This window comes from Lithobates pipiens, unplaced genomic scaffold, assembly GCF_037356315.1.
Source record: "Lithobates pipiens isolate NorthernLeopardFrog02 unplaced genomic scaffold, aLitPip1_a1.2 Scaffold_8, whole genome shotgun sequence".
Classification (NCBI taxonomy): Eukaryota; Metazoa; Chordata; class Amphibia; order Anura; family Ranidae; genus Lithobates; species Lithobates pipiens.
This window is the reverse complement of record NW_027507903.1, coordinates 679,807,171-679,813,902: the sequence shown is the minus strand read 5'-3', so window position 1 is coordinate 679,813,902 and position 6,732 is coordinate 679,807,171. Positions and strand designations below refer to the sequence as shown.

The 6,732-nt window shown below is 50.2% G+C and overlaps 1 protein-coding gene across 1 annotated transcript in view; it reads left to right on the top strand.

The window, feature by feature from the left end:
• Positions 1–1,418: 1,418 nt before the first annotated feature.
• The window catches only part of LOC143962062 (NACHT, LRR and PYD domains-containing protein 3-like), a 47,389-nt gene continuing 42,075 nt past the window's right edge, over positions 1,419–6,732 (top strand). The window contains exon 1 of the mRNA XM_077471399.1: positions 1,419–1,657. The gene's annotated coding sequence lies outside the window, so the exon portion shown is untranslated. The remainder of the gene's footprint in view (positions 1,658–6,732) is intronic.

The following is a 6,732-nucleotide window of genomic DNA, read 5'->3' as shown; positions in this document are numbered from 1 at the left end:
GCTACTAGCCTGAATGTAGTCCTGTCGTAAAGAAATAACGTCGTCACGTTACGAACGATCGGATTTTCCGACAACTTTGTCCGGCCGTGTGTATGCATCACAAGTTTCGGACAAAATCCGTCGGACAAAATCCGACGGATTTTGTTGTCGGAATGTCCGACCGTGTGTACAAGAGCTTAGAAATGAGCAAGTGGGAAAATAGTTAACCAGTTCCCCTCTAAAAAAAATATATATATATATATATATATACAGTGGAACCTCGGATTGCGAGTAATGCCGTTAATGAGTGTTTCGCAATATGAGCACTGTATTTAAAAAAAAAATCATAACTTGGTTTGCAAGTGTTGTCTCGCAAAACAAGCACGATTCAAGCCAAAGTGGTGTGCAGTACCGTGTTTGGCCTGAGGTGGGGGCACTCGAGCCGAGCCAAACAGCGCCGATCAGCACTGTTCGGAAATGCACAGAAAGGCCCCAGGACAGCTCTGCTCTAATAGGTTTCAAAATCAGGTGGCTTGGGATGAATGAATGAATGAATGAATGAATGAAATACTTGTATAGCGCACAATGCGAACTGAATCGCCTCTAGGCGCCTCTAGGCGATGCAGAGGATGCACTCGGAGCCCACTCAGGTGTTACAATAGTGAATGAATATTCGCTGTTGAAACACTGATCCTCAATCCAACCAATCAGAAGTGGGTGTGAGACCCTGTTTTCCGATTGGACGAAAAGAGAAGACTCCTGATTGGCCACCGAGGAGGAGGGAGGAAACAGAAGCCGCCCACCACCGTGATGACCCGTGGAGAACAATGGAATGGAAGGTCGCCGCCACCGCTGAACAGGGGAAGCTGCCGGTGAACAGATGGGGTAAGTGCTACCAACTGACCGGGGCATACTATTTGCCCCCCCCCCCCAAAAAAAAATTACCACCTGCTGCCACTGGTTTTATGTACACTATAATGGGGATGATGGTAACTGGTAGGGTGGTTATAAGTTTTGCTAACATCTCTCAATCTGTCGGTGACTTGTAAGGGGGATTATTAGTATGTCTATTATCAATATGTTCTTATATCCGGGTTATATATACAGTATGTTGTGGTGTTCTATGTTTTAACATTGTTTTGTATAAATAAAGCTGTTATTGCTCTATTTATACAAAATAAATGCCGTGGAAAATGATTAAGGCTCCCTCATCCCTCCACCCTCAGTCCCTCGTCTATGACAGATAGACATTCAGTTTGCTGGTTGAGTATCTCTGCAGATCTTTTTATAACTAGACCCCTCAGGGTGAAACGTATTCACCTTGTTATACAGGACGAGGAATGTGGACACACCCAGCGCCGTGTCGCGTTGGAGATGAATGACGTCCGAACAGTCGATACAGGTGGAGGTGTGTTATGTTACTAGAAATCCCTTCTCACCCTCCTCCTGGATTCTGGAAGGACGTTATATGAGACGAGGCAGAAACACGTCTTCACTCACTTCTGGTCTTCATAGGATAAGAAGAAGTTGGATTCTGCCAGTGCCGTGATTCCAGGTTTTCTCTTCCAGAATCTTCTGTGATCGGACTCTTCACCTTTCTAGAAGATATTTTCAAGCCTCTTCATTGTCGGGAAGTACAAATAATTTGATTGGAGGATGTATGGGTAGATATAACAAGGTGAGACTCCACCAACCATTCTTAACCCCCCTGGCGGTGTTCCCGAGTCTGGCTCGGGGTGGAAGTTTTATACCAAAAGCGGTAACCCCCGAGCCAGACTCCGGACCGCATCGCTGAATCCAGGAGGAGGTTTACTTACTTTCTCCCCTGGATCCAGCGATGTCCCCCCCTGTACGAGTGGCTCATCCTCCGCTCGATTCATCACAGAGCCGATCTCCGTTCCCTGCGAGCGTTGCGACGCACGGGGACGGAGATCGGCGCCAAATTCAAAAAGTGAAACACACACATTACATACAGTATAATGTAATCTTACAGATCACATTGCTGTATGTAATAATTTCACACCCCCTTTGTCCCTAGTGGTCTCTCCAGTGTCCTGCATGTAGTTTTATATTATAAAAACTGTTCTTTATGCCTGGAAACTGGAGATTGTCCATAGCAACCAAAACTGTCCCTTTACATCAAAAATTATTTTAGTCCAGCTAGAAAACAGTGACAATAAATTGGAATCACTCGCAGTATTGAGCGATAGCGATTTGTGGGGAGATCCGTCATCAAATACTGAAAAGTAATGACGGCGACAATTCTGCAACTCAGCAAATTTCTGTGTTTTTGATTTGATTACATTATTGAATAATTTTTATTATTGTTATATTATTATTTGGTACAATTATTTATGGTTATTTATTATATTATAATTTATGATTTCATTTTTCAAACTTTATCATATCCGGGATGTCTACTAGACTCTGGTTTGGACAGATTTAAGAGAGTTATTCCTAAGAATTACAGGACTACAATCTAAAAAGTAAAATTTTCATGGGAAATAATTGTACCGCTTTCAGCGCCTAAAATCCAAAATAATCGTACCGCCAGGGAGGTTAAATCATTCATTCTAATGGAGCCGAGTTCCATATTGGAAGAGCCGGCATGAAATGGGAACTAACTCTAATTCCAAACAGACCTGAAGTCTGTATATTGTGTAGGCTCCGTATAGATCGTGTACAGTACAACCTTGGTTTGAGAGCGTTTTGCAAGACAAGCAAAAAAATGTTTAATAAATGTTGACCTGATATACAAGCGATGTCTTGATATACAAGTAGAGTCATGTCACAGCTGAGTATAAAAGAGTTACATTTAATGAAGGTACAACATTTAGTAACATATCGCTACACTTAGAGGCTCTTCTCTTCTCTTTTATACTCTGTAGCTCTTGATGGATTTTCCTTCTAATCCCCCTGTGGAGTCTTCCATTTGTGGATGGATATTTTATGGTTACACAACCTGGTCACATTGCTACAATCTTTTTATATGGACTATAAACTGAAGGCCCTATGAATAAATGGTTGTGGAACGAATCATCCGAGTTTCCATTACTTCTTATGGGGAAATTCACTTTGATATACAAGTGCTTTGGATTACAAGCATGTTTCCGGAACGAATTGTGCTCACAATCCAAGGTTTTAGTGTATACTATACATGGACTATGTATACTGTACAGAGAGGAGGAGAGTCTGTGGCCGCGTACACACGGGCGGACTGTTCGCCCAACCTTGTCCGCTGAACAGTGTTTGGGCGGACAGTCCGCTCGTGTGTGGGCTTTCAGCGGACAGTTTCAGCGGACAGTTGGACGGACAAAGTCTTTCGGAAATTCCGAAAAACTGTCCGCTGAAACTGTGTTTGAGCGAACAGTCCGCCCGTGTGTGGGCCTGTCCGCTGTACTTTTGAAATGAGCGGACTGTTCCCGCTCGGAAAGTCCGCCCATTTCGAGCGCGTGTACAGGTAGGCGGGGCCCGCGAAGGAGACGTCGCGGGCTCCGCCGCCTGGAATGGGCTTAAAGGGGAACCCCAACGCCGAAAAAAATCGGCGTGGGGGTTCCCCCAAAGTCCACACCAGACCCTTGTCCGAGCACGCTACCCGCCCGGCCAGGAAAGGGGGGCGAGCGAGCGCGCCCCCCCTCCTGAGCCGTACCAGGCCGCGTGCCCTCAACATGGGGGGTGCCTTGGGGAAGGGGGGGCCGCGCGGCCCCCCCACCCCAAAGCACCTTGTCCCCATGTTGATGAGGACAAGGGCCTCTTCCCGACAACCCTGGCCGTTGGTTGTCGGGGTCTGCGGGCGGGGGGCTTATCGGAATCCGGGAGCCCCCTTTAAGAAGGGGGCCCCCGGATACCGGCCCCCCACCCTATGTGAATGAGTATGGGGTACAATGTACCCCTACCCATTCACCTGTGAAATAAAGTACAAAAAAAAACACAACACAGGGGAAAAAATATTTTATTGCACAGCTCCGGGGGTCTTCCGTCTTCGGGGGTCTTCTCGCCGGACTCCTCCGCTATCTGTGTGTAGCTCTTTTGCTAGCGGAGGAGTCCGGCTTTCTTCCTCCCCGCCGCCGGCCTCTTCTCCCGACTTCGGGGGTCTTGTCCCCCTCTTCGGTTCTTCTGCCGGGCCACCGCGCCTTCTTGTAGCTCTTTTGCAGGCGGTGGCCCGGTCTTCTGTCGCCGCTGCCTTCCGTTCTTCTGTCGCCGCCTTCGGTTCTTCTGCCGGGCCACCTCGCCTTCTTGTAGCTCTTTTGCAGGCGGTGGCCCGGTCTTCTGTCGCCGCTGTCGCCGCCGACTTCCGTTCGTGTTCTTCTTCTTGTTCTTCTTGCTCTTCTCCAGGAGATGTTGACACGTCGCTCCCTCCGGCCGGAATGCCAGAGCCGCGCTGTGCGGTCACTTATATAGTGACAATGGGGAGGGGTCACATGGTATATGTCACATGGGTTGGTCACATGGTGACCCCGCCCCCTTACGATGTCATAGTCCCCATGTGACATCAACCCATGTGACCAACCCATGTGACATATACCATGTGACCCCGCCCCATTGTCACTATATAAGTGACCGCACAGCGTGGCTCTGGCATTCCGGCCGGAGGGAGCGACGTGTCAACATCTCCTGGAGAAGAGCAAGAAGAAGAACACGAACGGAAGTCGGCGGCGACAGCGGCGACAGAAGACCGGGCCACCGCCTGTAAAAGAGCTACAAGAAGGCGCGGTGGCCCGGCAGAAGAACCGAAGGCGGCGACAGAAGAACGGAAGGCAGCGGCGACAGAAGACCGGGCCACCGCCTGCAAAAGAGCTACAAGAAGGCGCGGTGGCCCGGCAGAAGAACCGAAGAGGGGGACAAGACCCCCGAAGTCGGGAGAAGAGGCCGGCGGTGGGGAGGAAGAAAGCCGGACTCCTCCGCTAGCAAAAGAGCTACACACAGATAGCGGAGGAGTCCGGCGAGAAGACCCCCGAAGACGGAAGACCCCCGGAGCTGTGCAATAAAATATTTTTTCCCCTGTGTTGTGTTTTTTTTTGTACTTTATTTCACAGGTGAATGGGTAGGGGTACATTGTACCCCATACTCATTCACATAGGGTGGGGGGCCGGTATCCGGGGGCCCCCTTCTTAAAGGGGGCTCCCGGATTCCGATAAGCCCCCCGCCCGCAGACCCCGACAACCAACGGCCAGGGTTGTCGGGAAGAGGCCCTTGTCCTCATCAACATGGGGACAAGGTGCTTTGGGGTGGGGGGGCCGCGCGGCCCCCCTTCCCCAAGGCACCCCCCCATGTTGAGGGCACGCGGCCTGGTACGGCTCAGGAGGGGGGGCGCGCTCGCTCGCCCCCCTTTCCTGGCCGGCCGGGTAGCGTGCTCGGACAAGGGTCTGGTGTGGACTTTGGGGGAACCCCCACGCCGATTTTTTTCGGCGTTGGGGTTCCCCTTTAAGCCCATTCCAGGCGGCGGAGCCCGCGACGTTTCCTTCGCGGGCCCCGCCTACCTGTACACGCGCTCGAAATGGGCGGATTTGCCTCCTCCTTACGTGGGCGAGTCCGTTCATTTCAAAAGTTGAGCGAACTGTTTGGCAAACAGTTCGCTGAAACAGTCCGCTCGTGTGTGGGCAAGTCCGCTCATGCAAATTTTGAGCGGACTGTTTGCCGAAACTGTTTGCCGAACAAGGTTGGGCGAACAGTCCGCGCGTGTGTACGCGGCCTGAATCTTTCTATAGATACCTCTGTTCAGCATCTCTCCTGTTTGGTCTAAACAAAGCGGAGTTCAATATTCTGAGGGCCGGTAGGAAACGGGAACTCCACCCACTGAACAGCACTTAAAGCAAGCGGGGGGGCGTGGCTGAGCCACCCCCTCTGTGTCAATGGTAACACAGACGGGGCTCGGGAGCAAGCCCGCACAGGTGCCCCCATAGAATAGGACTTTCCATGGGGGGCACTTTCCGATGAGGGGGAGCCCAGATGAAGAGGATGGTGAAAAACTGTTATGCAGAGCAGGTAAGTATAACAAGTTTGTTATTTTAATAAAAAAATACGTTTTAATGTCGCTTTAAAGTGGTTGTAAACCCTTACAAACCACTTTGACCTACAGGTAAGCCTAGATTAAGGCTTACCTGTAGTTCCAAGAAATATCTCCCAAACCTATACGGAGATATTTACAAAAAGACAGCCACCATAGACAGCGGAGCGCAGGCGCACTGGGCAGCCCGCAGATCGCGGCGATATGCCGCTCGTGTCGGCTCCAGTGCGCATGCGCGGGAGTGACGTCATCGCGGCTCCGGCAAATTACAGCGCCGGAGCAGCGAGACCCGGAAGTCACTCCGGGATACATGGCAGCGGCGAACAGGAAGTTGGTGGACCGCTTCGGGGGCTTTGTTCTCAGGTAAGTTATTCATAATGAGCTAGTATGCTATGCATACTAGCTCATTATGCCTTTGCCTTGCAGGTTGCATTTTTTTTAACTGCCTTTACTTCCTCTTTAATACCAAATAGACCAGAAATCTGTATATGATGTGGGCTTCAAATAGATAGTATACAAATGGATGGTCTATACTGTATCGAGAGGAGGAGAGTCTGTATAATTCTATGTATCCCCGTACACAACATCCCCCTATTGCTATCATGGGGGACTACAAGTCACTGCATCCCGCCACTGATATCATGTAGAACTTCAAGTCCCAGCACCCCCATACTAATATCATAGGGGGGACTACATGTGCCAGCATCACTCCACTGATATCATGGGGGACTACAAGTCCCAGCATC